The following is an 18,641-nucleotide window of genomic DNA, read 5'->3' as shown; positions in this document are numbered from 1 at the left end:
ACTTTCACGTGTGCATATTATATTTTGCTTGTAATATATAATTATGATGTGAGTGATATCTAAGATTACGCAGTGTTGGGCAGTATGTTGCCATAGGATTATGAGAGAGGGAGGGTAAATGACCTGGGGGAAAGGGAGCGTCCTGTGTAGTGTCCTTGGTGAAGTGGCATTACATCAGCAACGTAAGAAGCCGCCCAAGAAGATCGAATCCAGCAGGCAACATACATACATAGGCAACAAAACGGGGGGCTCTAATTGGGCCAAAACACAAGGAAACACTTTCCTACCCTGTGTCAAGGTAATATAGTGCCAACCGGGAAGGGCCGCTGGAGGTGAGCGGTTGCATAGGTCCCGCTGGTTACAGTAGCATATGCCTTATGAATCAAATTGTGGCTCCGGATAGAGTTTGTTAAATGCAACTATCATTGTTTTTGCGCATTACACAAGTGTTAAGCCCGTTGTAATCTGCATACGGTGCAGGTGGATGACAAGTGATTGTGTAAAGGTGTTTCTGTAAGCAACGGAAAAGGAAATTACAAGAATTAGAAACGTCACCCCTTCAAGAAACTTGCTTGCTATTATTTGACCATTAACTCCAGTAAGACTTCACGTCTGCACAGCTACAGACATTCATCCAGATCCTGAGTGCGGCGAATCCAGGACAAGCGCTTCTGCTGTGCACAGGCGACATCACCATCTGAATGACGCAGGTCAGTGTAATTTAGGTATCTACAGCAAGACCGACGGAAGTGGATATCTCCGCCAGCAGGAGTTCAGACGATGTGTCCACAATAGGACCTGTGACCAGTCTTGCTAACACAAGAGAAGGGTTCAAAGCAGGCCGGCCGTTGTGGCCGAGCGGTTCTAGGCGCTTCAGTCAGGAACAGCGCGACCACTACGGTCGCAGGTTCGAATGCTGCCTCGGGCATGGATGTGTGTGATGTCCTCAGATTGGTTAGGTTTAAGTAGTTCTAAGTTCTAGGGGAGTGATGACCTCAGATGTTAAGTCCCATAGCGCTCAGAGCCATTTGAACCATTTTTGGTTGAAAGCAGATTTTTTATATCTATGTTTCCAATATAGTATGAATCAGCAATTTTATGTCCTTGTGGAGTCAGTCAGCTTTCAACCAATGGAAACCGTTTGTAGGCCATGAGGTCTTTCTTCTTTTAATTAGTGTTCGCCATTCTTCTTCTTCCTTCCTTTACACTTGATTGTGTGTACTGTTCTGGGTTCTGTTGAATGTTAGTCCATGGAACTGTGTAGGAGAGAATACTGCCTTTGTCTGGTGTAGATGCAAGCAGTTGTGCTGATTCTGTGAAGAACTGGGAGAGATTATTTAAATACACTTACCGTGGTGAAGCTTTGTTATTGTGACGAGGCTAGCTCGCCACAGCGTGGTTGGGATCCCTCCACCAGTAGCAACCGGGCCAGGTGCTAGCATGAAGTAAAACAGAAGCTCATATGTTGCTTATTTTTATTTAGCTGAGTGTAGCTGGATACGTTATATTTTCGCTTTGTTGTGTTAGAGTTTCAGTGATATTACCCCACTCTGAAGTATAAACAGTTTTTACTTATTCAAGAAACGTGGGATGAGAATATGATTTTTCTATTGCTTGTCATGAATCTGAAACTTGTAGGCTTGACTTCCTATGCAAGTCTGTAAAACCGTTTTATTGCATTTAGTTACAATTTAATTGCTTATCCATCGATTTCTTTTCGCGTTATTTCAACGTATACCTTATTGTTATTTCTATTAACTCAATAAAGCGTGGCGCTTTTTTGTTGAACCTTGCGGCACTGTTTCACGATCCAAAACCAACCAGGATGAATTGGAGATCACTCACAGAATTATAATCCCACGAGACACTGATAATAAGCGACTTTTTCGTATGATATTAGGTCGAGCACTCAGCGACGTAATCTCGCCCACAATTAGAATGATGCATGAAAATGATAATCGGGATTTAGATAATCATTCAGACAGTTTAATTTTTCGTGTCAAGTCTATGACCGTAAAAGTGGGGAGACATCCGCATTGCACAGTTGGATGCTACAAGCAGAAAGCCAACACGTATTCAGCTTGGTTTTCTGACTTTATAACACAGTTCTCACGTGCAATATACAAGTATTAGCTATGCAGGTGAATTTAGTTTTGTTGTTCATAGCTTACGGAAGTAGTGTTTGTTTAACTGTTTCAATTAACGTTTAGGAGTCAGATAGTGTTTTGAATTTGTTTTACTTTCTCATGAGAATTACATATTTTACATAACTGGAAATTGCTAGTTCACATCGCTAACTTGAAACAAAAAGTTCGCGTGGAGACGCATGCGCAAAGACAGCCGCAACATGAGCGACATCTGTCGAGTTACGCGCCCTCTTTTTGTGTTCTTTTCTGCCAGTAAAGGACGATCTAGGATAGCGGAGCGCTGGAATTTACAGAACACCTTACCAGAGTGCCAAAGCCTGTGTTGGTCAGACAAGGGCCACAGTGCGTGAGAGCAGCATTGAACAAGATCGCCGCACTCGCCTTTCTCAGCCATAGCCGAGCACTGATTCTCCACACGACGTTCCATGGAATATTGTGCCATAGAAATCTTGGCATCTACGAGATCCTTCTGGGATTCAATTACACACATCAAAAAATGTTTTTCATCACCTCGGTTACGAGCGTTCCGATATCTGTACAGAAAATTAGAATAGAGATCAACAGAAACATCATTTCCGCCCTTTTTATTGCTCATGAAAATCACACACTGCATGTTGTACCACCATATGGCGAGACCTTCAGAAGTGGTGGTCTAGATTGCTGTACACAACGGTACCTCTAATACCCAGTAGCACGTCCTCTTGCATTGATGCATGCCCGTATCCGTCGTGGTATACTATCCACAAGTTCGTCAAGGCACTTTTGGTCCAGATTTTCCCACTCCTCAACGGCGATTCGGCGTAGATCCCTCGGGGTGGTTGGTGAGTCACGTCGTCCATAAACAGCCCTTTTCAATCTATCCTAGGTATGCCCGATAGGGTTCATGTCTGGAGAACATGCTGGCCACTCTAGTCGAGCGATGTCGTTATCCTGAAGGAAGTCATTCACAAGATGAGCACGGTGGTGTCGCGAATTGTTGCCAACATGCTGCTGATATGGTTGAATTATCGGTCGGAGATTGGCGTTCACGTATCGCACAGACGTTACGGCGCCTTCCGTGAACACCAGTGGTGTACGTCGGCCCCACATAATACCTCCCCAAAACAGCAGGGAACCTCCACCTTAATGCACTCGCGGGACATTGTGTCTAAGGCGTTAAGCCTGACCGGATTGCCTCCAGACACGTCTCCGACGATTATCTTGTTGAAGGCATACGCGGCACTCATCGGTGAAGAGAACATGATGCCAATCCTGTGCGGTCCATTCGGCATGTTGTTGGGCCCATCTGTACCTCGCTGCATGGTGTCGTGGTAGCAAAGATGGACATCGCCTTGGACGTCGGGAGTGAAGTCGTGTACCAAGCAACCTATTGCGCGCAGTTTCAGTCGTAGCACGACGTCCTGTGGCTGCACGAAAAACGTTATTCAACATGGTGGCATTGCTTCAGGGTTCCTCCGAGCCATAAACGGTAGGTAGCGGTCATCCACTGCAGTAGTAGCCCTTGGGCGGCCTGAGCGAGGCATTGCCATTGACAGTCCCTGTTCCTCTGTATCTCCTCAATGTCCGAACAATATCGCTGTGTTTCACTCCGAGACGCCTGGACACTTCCCTTGTTGAGAGCCCTTCCTGGCACAAAGTAACAACGCGGATGCGATCGAGCAGCGGTACTGACCGTCTAGGTATAGTTGAACTACAGACAACACGACCCGTGTACCTCCTCCCTGTTGGAATGACTGGAACTGATCTGCTGTCGGACCCCCTCCGCCTAATAGGCACTGCTCATGCATGGCTGTTTACATCTTTGGGCGGGTTTATTGACATCTCTGAACAGTCAACGTCTATCTGCAGCAGCTCTGGGAACCGGGGTGATGCAAAAGTTTTTGTTGTTGTGTGTAGTAAGGAATCAATAGAAATACGTTTGGAGAGAGTTATAATTAATCGTGATAGCTGATTTCATTTAGATAAGGCGTGGAAACCGTAATTTCTTTATTATCTTCAGAAAAAAAGCATTTTATGACGATGACACGTGTAGAAAGTTACTTCTATTCATTTGATATCTAAATTTTAGCTCTGCGAGCCCGCATTCCGACAGAGAGCGCGCATGTGGTATCACGACTACGCATGTGTCTGCGCACCATACATGGAACAGTATTCGAAGAGGACGCGAAACTCGACAGAGGTCGGTCATGTGGCGGCTGCCTTTGCTCACACGTCTTGGCGCCAATTTTTGCCATGACGTTAGCAATGAGAACTAGCAACCTCCGGTGCAAAACAGTTACCTGAAGACTGCTGAATGGTGTTAGTCGAAATATCGTGACAAGAGGTCGACGTCATCCGGCTGCAATCCAGAAAGTTAATGGAATACTCTTAACGGTTGGAAAATATTAAGAATCACAAGTTTATTCATGTTACAGACGCGTTACGCCCTTTATATTCGACATGCTCAGGGGATTTAATAGTTATTCTTTTTCCCGGTCGAAAACTGCTTTTCCATAGCCACAGATCAGTTAACAGCACGATTGATCTGACACTAACTGAAAAGTTTTGTTACGAGAACTGTCGTAACTGCGAGTTCACTTGGTGCAACACAAACACTAAGTGAACATAGAGTTACGATAGAAATATTTATAGTTCTCGTAAGAAAAATTTGCGGTATTATTCCCATTGTATCTATTTATATTTTGGAATGAGCAACGGTCTTTCGTTACTGGAAATGATTAAGTAGTGAAAGCTTCTTTAGTTATAGCAAGATTTTTGTGATCTCATAATAACGTTTGCTTCCATGCACAAAACGTACGGAATTTTCAAGTTTATCCCATTCATCTCGACTAATTTAGAAGCCTCTTTGATGCTAAAGTCACAATTAACCTTCAGCGGAATTGAAAAATTGGAATGCGAAGGAAGCCAACACACAAGAAGGATTTGACAAACAATATAAAACGAAAACTGCGAAGTTAATACATTGCTTTACTTGAATTTTAATAAGCTATTACTAATTTAACTACAGTTAATTTACCCTGAGAAATAAAACAGCTTCAGCTGTAAAATCCTTTTATTCTTAGGCGTATTTCTCAACTTGATTTATCGCAGCTTTGGTTGCCCAGACTACAAATTTTTTGTAATTAATTTAGTTTGTTCTACTTTTCTTTTAAGACGGAAATTTGTTCGATTGACTTTTTGGACGGAGCAACCACATCATGTCTCCTTGCACTGCTTCGTCACTATCAAAGTGAAGTCCTCGAAGGTATTTTGTAAGTTTCGGAAACTGATGGAAATCGGATATGGCCAAGTCGGCATTGATGGAGGAAGACCGATGACAGTGAACCCCAGGACGTTGGACTGTTGCTGATGTTGCAGCGTTCGTGTGTGGGCCGGCACTGTCATTCTGAAGGAGAGAGCCACATGTGTGAACGAATTCTTCGAATTCGTGCTTTCTATTTTCTGAGTGTCTTTCAAGCATGGACATACCTCCGTTACACACCGTCTTGTATCACTTGCTACGATTTGGAGCCCTCTCGCGGCAAAAAGTTGCAACTCGGGTCAACGAAGCGAGAAATTAGACCGATTAATACACATGATATATAATAGGTACCTCAACCGATACTGACAACGGAGTAAAATACTCGGAGGCATTACTTTTCAGCCCGCCACCGTATTCCCTTTCGGCGAACAATTTCCCGAACTGACGGTCTTTCTTACCTTATGTGGAGCACGTCATCCAAGCCTGAAATGACACCGAGACATGTCGACAGACCGAACAGCGTGCGCAAGCCGCATTGTGCCATCCACGATGGAGACACGTAGCGATATCCTGTCTTAAAGAAGTACTGCAAGTGATAAAGGTCGTGCAAAAAGTTATCTAAGCAGTTCCTGTATGGGTCAGTCAAACGGAAACTAGATAGACGGAAAGAAAACAAGTAAATTATTTATTATTTCAAAAGTAACGGCTGTAACTGTGATACAAGACGGCCAGTGGCTTCAAGGAAAAATGTTTGTGATTGCCTACGGAACCATGGGTGTGCACAGGCGTGCAAATCTTCATCAGAAGCAAATCGACAGCCACGAATGTTTTTTTCCATGGCTCCAATAGTATGAAAAGCACGTGGTGAGCGATCGGGACTTTATGGAGGATGTGGAACGCCTGCAGCGTACACGAGTAACATTGACACATGTGGGGCCCTTCGGCCTCTTGGCGCCAAGGTTATTTCGATTATGCTGCACAAGTCTCCCAGGGAATCCCTTACACATCCTCCATACAGTTCCGATCGCTCACCATGTGCTGTTCATATTTTTGGAGCCCTGAAGAAAAATACATTCGTGGCCGTCGATTTGATTCGGACGAAGATGTGCACGCCTAGGTACAATAACGTTTCCGTAGTCAACCGCAAATATTTTTCCGTGAGCGCATTTACCGTCTTGTGGCACACTGGGGTAAACTTACTAAAATTTTGAAATAATAAACAATTTACTTACTTTGTTTACCATCTGTCTCATTTTCATCTGCGTATCCGTTATAAGTTAAATGTTGATTCAAACCGCAACGTCATAAGAAGAGCCGAAGCAAACAAGCTGCAAATTCACGAGGGCGGCGCGAGCGAGCACTGTCCCATTTACTGGCTTCCATTCGCACCAGGACTGCACAGTTCAATTACAACCCCAACAACCAAGCCACGAACACTGTCGACTGTGTACCGTTTCATTCCTTCCATCTGTCTTTCATGCTGACGAATGCGTTAAGCTGAAAACGGTCTGAAGTCTCACGACTATTTTTTAATTTATGGGAAACATACCTGCCTATGTGCGACGCAGTTGAAGGTAGAGATGCAAACGTAAATGAAGAGAAAGTTTACTGCGCCCACGATGCAGGAGTACATGGCGTAGTTCTTGGCGCCATCTAGGAAAGCTGCCGTCTCCTTGTCGGAGACTATTGTTCCGGACGCCGTTGCATTCGCCAGGGCTCCACCGTAGTCCACCATAGTCTTAGTGAAGTCCCCAAATAGCAGGTTGTCTATAGGTTTGACGGCGGCCGCACCTAACGCAGCCATCAAGCCTAGCGCGAGGACGAACCGCTCTCCAGCCGTCGAGAAACGGTACTGTGAAATAAGATATTTCCATTCACTGTCACTGAATGCTACCTGACTGGCTTTCAACAAGAATGGAGGTTTGAGAATGGGGCTGTGTCCCCAAAACTAGTTCCAAAAAGTTAAATGTAAGTAAATAGGAAATAAAAAACAATTAAGTATATTTGTGGATACAGTTGTCGAACTGCTGCTTCCAAAAGATATATTTTATCTCCTGAGCAACAATAGGACGTGCTTGTCTTCCCCTGGATTCTGGAACACGAAGATTTTATTCATTGCTCAGTTTTCACGAACTTCTACAACTGAATTTCTCTGGTTCCACGAAACCTCTCATTTAGCCAATTTTAGCATTACGTGGCTGATCGCAGTTCTTTTGGAATGACACATCTCGAAACTGACTAACTCGTTTATATCAAAAAATGGCAATATTTATTCTTGTCCCTTCTGTGCATAAATTTATGCGTACCCCTATGTATGGACCCACAAACAAAATTCTCCTTCGCGAATAATAATCGTGAACTGTGATGCCGTTTTGTAACAACGCCTCAGTGACGACAGGATTGTGTCAACATGCATTTCGCTTACCGCACAACCCTGAATTAATTATTTCTCCCGATGAAATTGCTTGAAAGTTCGACAAGATAGCACAACGACACAGTGTAAGTCTTTCAATAAACTGGACGCCACTTCGGCACCTTACGCGTCCCTAATTCATCCCAGTTATTGAACTGGGAATGGGGAATGGGAAAGATGGAGCTATAGTTCTACGTGCAATTCGAACCACGTGTTGTTTCTGACGAATCTGCACAACAGTGAGAGGTGAATGCTAGGTTAAAGGCAGACTGAAAAAAGTGCTTGGAAGGAGATTCAATGCCGGTATCTTTTGGTATACAGGCACGGCCCTTTGCCACTAGACCAACAAACCTGACGGTTACGTAAAAAGAGGATTCAGTGCAAATGCGTTCAATTATTTCTACTGGAAGGAAGTGTCGCCTTTATATAGTGGATCTCACTTTCGAGCACCAGTGTAAAGAACACCATTCAGTCCAACAATTTGACTGAATGTAGTGAGTTATAATATCCCAGAATTTACGATAAGCCGTAGGTCACTCGTTTTCTGACTACAGCAGTGTCCACAGACAGTGGAGAATCCTGACTCATTTATCTCTTGGAGTGGTAAAGGGGGAGGTGTCGGCAATTATCAAGGTCTTGGGGATGCAGACGCAAATGGAAACCACTGCTGCAAATACACGAAACGTGTATCCACAGTATGTGTAACTTTCGAGTATGCTCTTATCATGAACACGTCCTTGGAAAAAGACAATAAAAAAGAGAGAGAGAGACGAACGAATGTACAGTGCGGTCCTTTCAAACTTATTTGAGCACTGCCAGGGAAGGAGCTGTCAGTAGAGGGGCAGATAATTAAGTTTTTTGAAGTAATGTGTGGAATGTTAAAAGTCTGATACTTGTGGGAAAACTAGACAATGTTAAGAGAGAGATGGGCAAGCTCATTGTAACGTAGCTTCTCGAAGACTGAGGCGAATGTCTGTCCAAGAGTGATTTCGCATGAATTATATTCAGTGTAGAATATCACTGTTCTCATTGGGATGAACAAGGGATTTTTGGAAGACGTCAGAAAGCCTCGAGGACTAGGATAATCCCAAGGTATGTAGTTTGAGGCTATGGATTGTCTTCGAGAGTATGTGAAAAACTAAATGAAACATTGATAAACGAAACATATGGCAATAATAAAGGTACGAAGAGACGGGTAATGCTCCATCCCCAGAATGAGATTGCTGAGCAGCCAGGGAAACAGGTTGCCACATTAGTACTCATAGTCCCAATAGGGCATAATGGAACTCCGACGATTTTCTAATGGAAATAAGCAACACTATTATTACGATAAAAGTATAAACGTCTGTTCGTCAGTTACATGTGTTACAGTTTGCGTTTAATTTTAATAGCGTACTTGAAAACTGTACGATAAGAAAATAAACAAATAAATCCAAAGTAAATTTACTTCAGGTAGACATCACACTTCATTCTTTAACACAGAATTTTGTCACCAAATTATTACAGGACTCATACTGCAAAACTAATGCAGGATTTTGTTTAGGGTTTCTATAGATAAATTTTTTCTGTAGACCCAGAAAGGAACAAAAAACACAGTGAATAATGAAAATAATGAAAATTTTCTTGTAATACCAGTTATGTAGAACGTAATTCTATATGCCAACAAATTCAACGCTGCAGAAAGTCATTGTGTTTCAATAGGAATCACTAAACTCTTGAAGACAAGTAGTACTACTGATACCGTTATACCCTGCATAGTTCAAAGGTGATGTCGACGAGTTCATATCTCTTAGCGATACACTGAATATCTTTCGACTGAAAATTAAATTCACGTACGAAATCGAGAACAGTACCATGAACTCAGCTTCCTTGACCTAAAATTGTGGCTAATAGATGGGAAATTTAAGTCTGACATCTCTATAAAACGCATTACCGTCCATGTTCCTTTCTGCCATCCCTATAGGCATAGAATTGCATTTTTTCATCCTGTGAGTGACTGGATGTTTGAGGTCTCTTGAACACCGTCTGCTGTTGTCACGGAACGGTATATTTTTACTGAATAAAGATGACCCTACTGCAAAGAAATATTTTTCTATTCCATTCATAGATGGTATTTCCTATCGGACTGCGAGATAATTTAAAAAATACGACCGCGTTGAGGCGTTTACCATCAATAATCTCACTATGCTTCTTCTCATACATAACGACAGACCTCCTACAGATAAAAGTCTAAAATCTGGGATATACAAAATTCAGTGCAGCGAATGCCCAGGGCCGGCCATTGTCGCCGAGCGGTTCTAGGCACTTCAGTATGGCCCCGCGCGACCGCTACGGTCGCAGGTTCGAATCCTGCCTCGGGCATGGATGTGTGTGATGTCCTTAGGATAGTTAGGTTTAAGTAGCTCTAAGTTGTAGGGGACTGATGACCTCAGATGTTAAGTCCCATAGTGCTCAGAGCCATTTGAACCATTTTGAATGTCCGGGATTTTATATAGGACAAACAAGAAGGGCATTTAAGACTCGGTTCCATGAATATCTATTGAACAAAGACGGCGAGAATGCTTTTAAGTCTACGTTCGCAGAACATCATAAAGCTGAGCGGGCCGGGGTGGCCAAGCGGTTAAAGGCGTTACAGTCTGGAACCGCGCGACCGCTACGTCGCAGGTTCGAATCCTGCCTCGGGCATGGATGTGTGTGATGTCCTTAGGTTAGTTAGGTTTAAGTAGTTGTAAGTTCTAGGGGACTGATGACCTTAGAAGTTAAGTCTCGTAGTGCTCAGAGCCATTTGAACCATTTGAACCATAAAGCTCAAAAGTACTTACACCCACCGCTTTCATTAGTTGATACTGAAATCTTGCACGTAGTGTATAAAGGGTGCAAATTGAATCTTTTAGAAGAGATAAACATTTATAAGCTTTCCCACCGAGCTCCAAAGATATGCTGAATGATCAGCTCTCGTTTAGAAAGAGGTTGATTTTTGATTGTATTTCCTTTCTTTTCAAATGATTTGTAACCTCCTTATTTACTTAACCAGTGTGTTACATCACGTAGTAAAGGCGCTCATTTGTAGGCTGTCGATTCAAATGACTTGCAACCTTCCTGTTTGCATGCATTTTCATCTGTTATTTACTTTTTTTTTAACTTTGTTATCTGCTCAAGATGTATTAGTGCTTTTTAACTTAATTTATTTTTGTATATTTTTGAATACATTTTAACTGTGATGCTTAGTCAGAGCCGCGGGCTACCTATCTGTATAATGGTCAGTGTGCCTAATACATTTTCCTGCGTTACGCTTTTATCTAGCTAAAGTTTTAAGTTACTAACGGACATGTGCTATGCTGCGGTTAGCATTTATAAGAGTTATAGGTAGAGGTCCTAAACAGAATGACAACTTGTGAATACGCACTGGGACCTCGCGTTCGCTATCGAATGGGATGTCTTAGTCGGGGCGGGGCCCACTTACTCGCGTCGTTGGAAACTCGTATCCTGCGGCCGGCCTCTACGTCAAGATACTGGAAAGTTCATTGCAGCGCCTCTTCTCCGTCAGCCCACGGCGCCACCATCAGCTGAATATTAAATAAGCCGGATCATTGAACGCATTCTTCAGCCCGTTTTACAAGCTTTGTCATTTTCGCGTAAAAATTTATACGCTTGATTAGCACGTGACTTAAGATTCAAAGTGATGTTCAGTTTCGTTCGACTTACGTTAGAGACACAAGCGTCCTCATTGTGTTTAGTCTTGGTAAGCTTTTAGGTATACCAGCGCTCATTGCTTCTCACATTAATGAAATCTTTTATTTTTAAACTATCAGTCTATTGGCGCTAATCATCAAAGTCTCGTGCTGTTTTAGTGTTTTGCTTATGATACGAAGTTTTTTTTGGCATCATATCTTCGCACTTATTACGTTACTTTTTAACTGCTCGACAGTGCTATGTAAAAATTTCAACGAAGGAACTTTTATTTTGTTTAATACTGTACATTTATTGTTATTTATGTGCTGTTAATCGTCATTCAACCCTAGTAATCACTAAAATTTTATTCTACACCCATTTCTTGTAGGACTCTATCTTCCAAACTTTGCTTGACAGCAGCTTTCCAATGTAAGCTTAATTCCATGATTAATGACGCATTAATTTGCCGAAATTAGTCAAGAAGTTAATGTAATAAAAATTTGTGCAGCTGATTGTTTCTACTCTTAAAACGTGCATCTTAAGTGCTCTTGACAACCACGAATAAAATTTTAATAGTAAAGATACTTGCAAAATTAATTAAGGAATGGTTGCAAAGGCAGACAGTTTCCAAAAACTGGAATATTGCTGTAACTGTTTTATTCTAGAAGAATGAAGACACAAAAGTCAGCCTCCTCACCCCTGCGTGCAAGATAATACGTTGTAACCAGAAAATATTGCATTTTAATCAGTCAAAAGAAAAGCCGTCTTTAGAAGTGAAGTTAGTTCAATGGACGATTTCCAAGCCGTTTACTAAATAAGTAAAACGAAAGTGAATGTCCATTCCGTCTAGGATTCATAGATATTGATTCAATATCGAAGAGGAGTCTGTGGTATAACTCCTTTGAGAAAAACATTGGTTCAACTAAGTTGTGTATACTGAAGAATGTACCTGCTTAAGAACTTCTTTGTCCGTCTTTGGAACGAAATACATCACTCATTCTGCGCATCACGGATCCGACAGTTTGCTGGTACGTTTGTGGAGGTAGGTTGCATTAGATGCCTACGCACAGGTCATGTAATTCACGTAAATAACGGGACGCTGATTTTCGCACGTTGTGACAGCGCCCGATAGCGACGCAGATAGGTCAATAGGATTTACATCAGACGAATTTGGTCGCCGAGACATCATCGTCAGTTCACTATAATGCTACTCAAATCATTGTAGCACGGTTCTGAGTCACGGGCAGTTATACTGCCGAACGATGACATCGCCGTCGGGAAGACATCAAGCGTGAAGGGTTGCAGGTGGTTCGCAACTGTAAGAATGTCTTCGATTACCACCACAGTTTACATGCAAGCTCAGGAGAGTGTCTCCCATAGCATAATACTGCCCCCACCAGTCGGCGTCGGTGGCACGCAGTACATTTCGAGCCATCGTTCACCTCGATGATGGCAGACTTCCATGTTCATAATGTACGATGAACGGTTGTGCGCCGTTTTCGAGATACTCGTTTACAGATTCTGCGTAATAATAATCTGCCCTTTGTCAAAGTAGCTCATCTCAATAGATTTCCCAATCTGCAATGCATATCTTCGCTAGGGTGATCTCCTGTCCATGTCTGCTCCGCTTACATGCTTCCGTTGCCGCGTCACGTTCCCGCAACGTCACCAGGCGGCATCCAAGTATGTAAGCGGAGCAGACACGGATAGGGGATCGTCCTAGCGAGGACATGGGCCGCAAACGGGAAGATTCCTTGAGATAAGCGACTTTGACAAACGACGTATTATTATTACACAGCAGTCCGGAACCGCGGGACTGCTACGGTCGCAGGTTCGAATCCTGCCTCGGGCATGGATGAGTGTGATGTCCTTAGGTTAGTTAGGTTTAATTAGTTCTAAGTTCTAGGCGACTGATGACCTCAGAAGTTAAGTCGCATAGTGCTCAGAGCCATTTTGATTATTACACAGCCCCTGTGAATATCTGGAAAACGGCTAAGCTGGTTGAATTTTCACGTGCCACTGTCGTGGGACTCTACGGAAAGAAGTAGAAGGACAGTGAAAATACCACTAGGTGCTAAATGGTTGGATGTCCACGACTCTTCACAGAACATAGAATTCGGAGGCTTGTCTGCCCTGTACAGTAGAATAGATGGCGATCTGTGGCATCTCTGGCTAAAGAGCAACATATTGGTCCACGCACAAGTATTTCAGAGCACAGCGTTCATCGCACATTGTTGAACATGGAACTCCACAGCAGAGCACCCATACATATTCAAATGTTGAGGCGTCGACATCGTCAGTTACGATTGCAGTGGGCACGGGACCATCGCATTTAGATCGTCGATCAGCGGAAACGTGTCGGCTCTTGGGATAAATCACACTTTTGCTGCACTAGGTAGATGGTCGTCACCTCAAACGCCGGCATCGAGGTGAACGCCAGCAGTATAACTGCCGGTGTCTCGGAGCCATAACCGTGCTACAGTGGTTTGACGAGCATTATAGAGAACTCGCGTTGATGTCTCGGCGCACAAATCCGCCTGATGTAAATCCTATGGAACCCATCTGAGTCACCATCGGGCGTCATCACCAAATCAGCGGCCCGTTATTTACGCGACTTACATGACCTTCGGCGAAAAAAGAGCCACCTGTATGAATATCAAGAGCTCAGATGTACACCCAGTTCTAAGCAAAGAAGGGAAAGCAGAAAGGTGGAAGGAGTATATAGAGAGTCTATACAAGGGTGATGTACTTGAGGACAATTTTGTGGAAATGGAAGAGGATGTAGATGAAGATGAAATGGGAGATACGATACCGCGTGAAGAGTTTGACAGAGCACTGAAAGACCTGAGTCGAAACAAGGCCCCGGGAGTAGACAACATTCCATTAGAACTACTGACGGCGTTGGGAGAGCCAGTCCTGACAAAAATCTACCATCTGGTGAGTAAGATGTATGAGGCAGGCGAAATACCCTCAGACTTCAAGAAGAATATAATAATTCCAATCCCAAAGAAAGCAAGTGTTGACAGATGCGATAATTACGGAACTATCAGTTTAATAAGTCACAGCTGCAAAATACTAACGCGAATTCTTTACAGACGAATGGAAAAACTGGTGAAAGCCGACCTCGGCGAAGATCAGTTTGGATTCCGTAGAAATGTTGGAACACGTGAGGCAATACTCACCCTACGACTTATCTTAGAAAATAGATTAAGGAAAGGCAAACCTACATTTCTAGCATTTGTATAGAGAAAGCTTTTGACAATGTTGACTGGAATACTCTGTTTCAAATTCTGAAGGTGGCAGGGGTAAAATACAGGGAGCGAAAGGCTATTTACAATTTGTACAGAAACCAGATGGCAGTTATAAGAGTCGAGGGGCATGAAAGGGAAGCAGCGGTTGGGAAGGGAGTGAGACAGGGTTGTAGCCTCTCCCCGATATTATTCAATCTGTATATCGTGCAACCAGTAAAGGAAACAAAAGAAAAATTCGGAGTAGGTATTAAAGTCCATGGAAAAGAAATAAAAACGTTGAGGTTCACCGATGACATTGTAATTCTGTCAGAGACAGCAAAGGACTTGGAAGATCAGTTGAACGGAATGGACAGTGTCTTGAAAGGAGGATATAAGATGAACATCAACAAAAGCAAAATGAGGATAATGGAATGTAGTCGAAGTAAGTCGGGTGATGCTGAGGGAATTAGATTAGGAAATGAGACACTTAAAGTAGTAAAGGGGTTTTGCTATTTGGGGAGCAAAATAACTGACGATTGTCGAAGTAAAGAGGATATAAAATGTAGACTGGCAATGGCAAGGAAAGCGTTCTGAAGAAGAGGAATTTGCTAACATCGAGTATAGATTTAAGTGTCAGGAAGTCGTTTCTGAAAGTATTTGTAAGGAGTGTAGCCATGTATGGAAGTGAAACGTGGACGATAAATAGTTTGGACAAGAAGAGAATAGATGCTTTTGAAATGTGGTGCTACAGAAGAATGCTGAAGATTAGATGGGTAGATCACATAACTAATGAGGAGGTATTGATTAGAATAAATAATAGATGATACTGAAATGTAAAGTTGTCATGGAGATGGTCGATAGAAAAATTATCCAGTTTGTTGTTGTTGTTGTGGTCTTCAGTCCTGAGACTGGTTTGATGCAGCTCTCCATGCTACTCTATCCTGTGCAAGCTTTTTCATCTCCCAGTACCTACTGCAACCTACATCCTTCTGAATCTGCTTAGTGTATTCATCTCTTGGTCTCCCTCTACGATTTTTACCCTCTACGCTGCCCTCCAATACTAAATTGGTGATCCCTTGATGCCTCAGAACATGTCCTACCAACCGATCCCTTCTTCTGGTCAAGTTGTGCCACAAACTTCTCGTCTCCCCAATCCTATTCAATACTTCCTCATTAGTTATGTGATCTACCCATCTAATCTTCAGCATTCATCTGTAGCACCACATTTCGAAAGCTTCTATTCTCTTCTTGTCCAAACTATTTATCATCCATGTTTCACTTCCATACATGACTACACTCCATACAAATACTTTCAGAAATGACTTCCTGACACTTAAATCTATACTCGATGTTAACAAATTTCTCTTCTTCAGAAACGCTTTCCTTGCCATTGCCAGTCTACATTTTATATCCTCTCTACTTCGACCATCATCATCAGTTATTTTGCTCCCTAAATAGCAAAACTCCTTTACTACTTTAAGTGTCTCATTTCCCAATCTAATTCCTTCAGCATCACCCGACTTAATTAGACTACATTCCATTATCCTTGTTTTGCTTTTGTTGATGTTCATCTTATATCCTCCTTTCAAGACACTGTCCATTCCATTCAACTGCTCTTCCAAGTCCTTTGCTGTCTCTGACAGAATTACAATGTCATCGGCGAACCTCAAAGTTTTTATTTCTTCTCCGTGAATTTTAATACCTACTCCGAATTTTTCTTTTGTTTCCTTTACTGCTTGCTCAATATACAGATTGAACAACATCGGGGAGAGGCTACATCCCTGTCTTACTCCCTTCCCAACCACTGCTTCCCTTTCATGTCCCTCGACTCTTATAACTGCCATCTGTTTTCTGTACAAATTGTAAATGGCCTTTCGCTCCCTGTATTTTACCCCTGCCATCTTTAGAATTTGAAAGAGAGTATTCCAGTCAACACTGTCAAAAGCTTTCTCTAAGTCTACAAATGCTAGAAACGTAGGTTTGCCTTTCCTTAATCTTTCTTCCAAGATAAGTCGTAAGGTCAGTATTGCCTCCCGTGTTCCATTATCCAGTTTAGAAACGTAAAATGTTTAGAAGTTAACCTACAAGGTGTAGATAATGAAGATCTCTTAAGTTCGGAAGAAACAGTGCAATAAATGACTGGACGCCAGAGTAAATCGCAATTGTATACGGAGAAAAAGTTTCCGTAATGCGTGGTAAAAGAAGAGGAAGAGGAGATTGATGGGAAAGAAACATGTCGTCTAGTGGTAAGTTTGGTACAGCATAATCTGCAAAGAAAGAAGTTGGCAGCCGTCAGTTTTATGTCTAGAGTGATTAAAAGGAGTGGAAAGTAGAAGGTTACGCAGCCTGTTCTTGAAATCTAATAGGTAACAGGACTATCCTCGAATATTTAGAGAACACTTAACATTACATAACAAAAGTGACAAGCAGACGAATGTGATAGCGACCAGTATTAACACCTTACGCTTGTGAATTGCTGACTAGGAAAAATGCAGATTGGGAAGAAAAACGTAAAAGACAGAGCACGAAGGTGAAACTGATTCCGTAAAGGAAAAGATACGAAGTCAAAGAAGCTGACATAGTGATCAGTAGCGGAACTCCATCCGACTAGGCCTCAGAAAGACCAACGGTACGTCCGTTTAATTAACTTTTTTTTTTTTGCTGCCATTTACAAACGACCTGCCACCTAATTACCAAGACAGGTCGTACTTTCAAAATATGAAGTTGCACATGCACATAATGTGAAACTTATTTGATATTTCTTATTGGTAGTAAGGACTAATAACGCTGCAGCTTTGAACTTTTGCAAACTTAAATATAGTTAAGAAATGAAAATCTTAAAATTAACGATTTATGAATAGAAGATAGAAATTTTGGAAGATACGAAAGATGTTATGACATATTATCCCTTTACGACATAAATTCGAACAATTTTCTAAAATAACAAGATTCTAGCATTTAGGAAGGAGAAATAAAAGATAAAAGGAAACGCATAGGTTTCTACTAGAGATCGCACGACCCAGCTATTTGAAGTGTGAACTAATTAGAGGAGCCGGCCGTTGTGACCGAGCGGTTCTAGGCGCTTCAGTCCGGAACCGTGCTGCTCCTACGGTCACAGGTTCGAATCAGGCCTCGGGCATGGATGTGTGTGATGTCCTTAGGTTAGTTAGGTTTAAGTAGTTTCTAAGTCTAGGGGACTGATGACCTCCGATGTTAAGTCCCATAGTCCTTAGAGCCATTTGAACCATTTTTTAAGTAGAGGAATAAGTTATTTGGATTGTACATCTGAAACACAGTATTGTATGATTTTCCACTGATATGGTTTTTTTTTTTTAATTCCGAAAGAAACCTGTGACTGAACGCGGTGGATGCATCGTTACATCACATGAATCTTCGTTTTTTGACTATGTGAGCAAAGTAGTATATTTCGATGTATGCTACGAGTATAAAGAGATCCTTCGGAACACAATACAATTTAATTCTACAAACATTAGAACAATGTGTCAAATCTGTGTACAAAGGACTGTAGCGCTAAGTGTAATTTTCAGTAGGTTATTTCCTTACCAGTCTTAAGAAAGGCACAGGAGATGGTGATTCTTCACCTTCCAGTTCCTCAGTGGAAGCCCTGAAATTAAAAACATAATATCAATTCGATAAATTACTTTCGTGAGCTTACGGTGGTAAAATGTTTTCTATATACTCATATTATTGTTTGTTGATTTACCGTTCTATTGGCGTGGATTTCTTCTCTCTGGATGTGTCTTCCGCTGAAATCTTTCCACTAACTTCGTCTTCGGTGTCGTAAGATGAAAGTAGGGGTTCGACGAGCTCCGACCTGAAGACGAAAATCCACTGTTAGGTCTAAATTGTCCAACATTTCTGTGCATCTTGTGAAGCCTCGTTACTCTGAGAAATGTAGCATGAATAGAAATTAATAG

General features: G+C 42.2%; 1 pseudogene; it reads right to left on the bottom strand.

Annotated features, from left to right (window-relative positions):
- Positions 1 to 18,641, bottom strand: part of LOC124788972 — a 181,894-nt pseudogene that overhangs the window by 144,890 nt on the left and 18,363 nt on the right.

Source organism: Schistocerca piceifrons, chromosome 3 (assembly GCF_021461385.2).
Source record: "Schistocerca piceifrons isolate TAMUIC-IGC-003096 chromosome 3, iqSchPice1.1, whole genome shotgun sequence".
NCBI classification, from domain to species: Eukaryota; Metazoa; Arthropoda; class Insecta; order Orthoptera; family Acrididae; genus Schistocerca; species Schistocerca piceifrons.
Note: the sequence above shows the minus strand (reverse complement) of the source record. Positions and strands in the feature narration are given on the sequence as shown.